Genomic DNA, 2598 nt, shown 5'->3' with positions numbered 1-2598 from the left:
ACAAATCCGCGACCGTATTCCGAATCAAATTATCGTCCGCGCGTTATCTCATCTATGTATATAATTGCGTATTCTATCATATGTAAATAGTGCATGTTATTCATGTCATAATAAAGATCATTGTTCACTTTTACCGCGCCTGTGTTCACTCAACTCAATCACCCGCGTAACTGCATCTTGCCTCTCCTGCTCGAACCTCTTTAAGCCCTGGACCGCAAGGTTCCGACGAGCTACGTCCGAGCATAAAGTTAGGTTGTTTCAGCTAAAAGTGAAAAACTCATTTAAACTCCAGCCATACCTATATTAGATTTACCTTCAATTTCCGTTCTAGAACCAGCAGTAAAAATTACAGTTCGAATCATTTCTAATACATTTTCTAATCTATCTTGAAAAATTTGAGAAAACTTACTATTAGCGTTATTAGCTTTCTTGACTTCGATGCCACTTGAAACATCAATATTAACTGAATTGAATTGATTTATATATTCCAATTGATAAAATTTTGGCATCGGTGAACTATAAATAAAGGTCTCGTATGGCACGACCAGTTCCAAAGAGCTAGCCAACAGCAGTTTTTCAAAATTATGCTCGTAGACGAAGTGTTCAGCAAGGTTGTTAATTTCTTCGATATTGAATCGCAATTGATTATTTACTCTAGCTAGATTTCTTAGAAGAAATTTACAACTCTCTCTCTCTCTAAGAAATTTAAATCTAAATTTAAGAGCCAACACCTTAGTCTCGCTGTATGTATAATATTAATAGGAGTAAATGTTCTATACCCCATCGCCAGCCTTAGACACTTCAGTTGGATCTTTTCTAATTTATAAAATAATTCCAATTTGCAAGAAGAAACCAAAAACCCAGCGAATTCAATTCTGGATCTTACAAATGATTTATACAAGATGAGTATGGTTGCCAGATCAGTCCCCCATCATGTGTTCCTGATACAGCTGAGAATTCTAATGGGGATTTCGCATTTTTTTTATAACATTATCCACATGTTGGTTCCAGTTAAGGCGTTTATCGAACCTTTTATAAATACGAGAAACATATTACTCCTCCATCTCGTGGTGGTATTACTCCGTGGGCAACACCCATACTCGCGCGCCTGTACTGCTTGTGCTATGTTTTTATATTATATTTGTACAAAAAATTTAATATTTTTGCGAAAAATCATCGTACAATTTTTTTTCACAGAAATATTTCCGTTTTCGTAAAATGCGAAAATTGCAAGCGTTCTCAAATTTATAAATGGTAGTATATTTTGCAAATCAGCATCTAGCTACACTAGAATTTATCATTTATGCATAGTTTTAGAAGTATACTTTCATAAAATTTTAGGAACAGAAAGGGCAAATACAGGCATTTTTTTAAAACTTTTGTTAAATGTAGTAATAAGTGACAAAAATTTTCAATAAAAGACACTTAAATACAAAGAAGGGAAAGTAAATATTTTTAATAAACAATATAGAAAAATTATCTAATATAGTAATACTAATCCGATAATATAATCTAAATTATTAGAAAAACGTATTTACATAATTATCTTATAATTGAATCAGGTAGGACATCTTGACCAAATCAATAAAATGCTTGAATTATTTATTTTTATACATTTTATTTATTTATCGGTTTTTTTGTAAAGCCAATTTTAATACAGAAATGAAAGTATGAAGTATTCTAGTAAATATTTTTAATGATAAAATGTACAAAATAAAAAATTGTTTTTTTCGGGTTATGTCCGGGAATTCTGCGTTTCGCTCCACTGTGCGGCGTGTGCATAATCATCTTCGGACAACATGTCGTTCGTTAATTAACTGTAAAACAATTCGCGAGACGTCAAGCATAATTCGTTCAATTTTTCATTGCAGTCAATATACTTATATGGAAAGACACCTTGTCATGTCAAAAGACTAAAATTTTCTTGCGACAAATTGCAAAATTCGCATTTTAGTTTCCGTAGCTTATCCTTGCTAAGAAAAGATGATAATTTGTTCAAACTTGAGGCGAGAAATTTATATGAATCTATGAAACGAAATTGCATGTAATTTTTTTGATCGTTTTTGGTACTATCTACATGTTTGATAAATGAAATATATTTTTCCTTTGTTATTGATAATAAATCTATACGCCCTTCGTACGCGGTAGCAATTTCTCTGATAACGAAATGCGCGTCATAGCCAGATAAATTGTGGAAGACTACGGGTATGCAACGCGAATCTTTGTAATTTAAATTGCAATTTGAGTGCGCGGGACCTATATCGCCCGGTCAACTGGTAATGATAGCGTACTCGCGTATCATCTGGCGCGAACGATTTTTCACACACGTGGCGGTGCATGGCGCTGTTAAATTTTTCCCAGTCGTTTCGCGTGAAATCTGACATGGGTATATTGGTCGGAATTATAGACTGTACATTGTGAGCTAGATTTCAGAGTTCTTCGGCAAACCATGCTATAAAATCCTTATCGCGGCGAAAACGATACTTCGACAGCGAATCGTCGTACGAACAATGCGTATAGTATACCGATGCTGAATACCTTGTGTCGTTGATACGTATATGTTGTAACAACCTAACTTTCTACGCGTGGATATGGCTC

The sequence above is a fragment of the Mycetomoellerius zeteki genome, unplaced genomic scaffold (genome assembly GCF_001594055.1).
Source record: "Mycetomoellerius zeteki isolate Tzet28-1 unplaced genomic scaffold, Tzet1.0 scaffold905, whole genome shotgun sequence".
Classification (NCBI taxonomy): domain Eukaryota; kingdom Metazoa; phylum Arthropoda; class Insecta; order Hymenoptera; family Formicidae; genus Mycetomoellerius; species Mycetomoellerius zeteki.
This window is presented reverse-complemented; position numbering follows the sequence as displayed.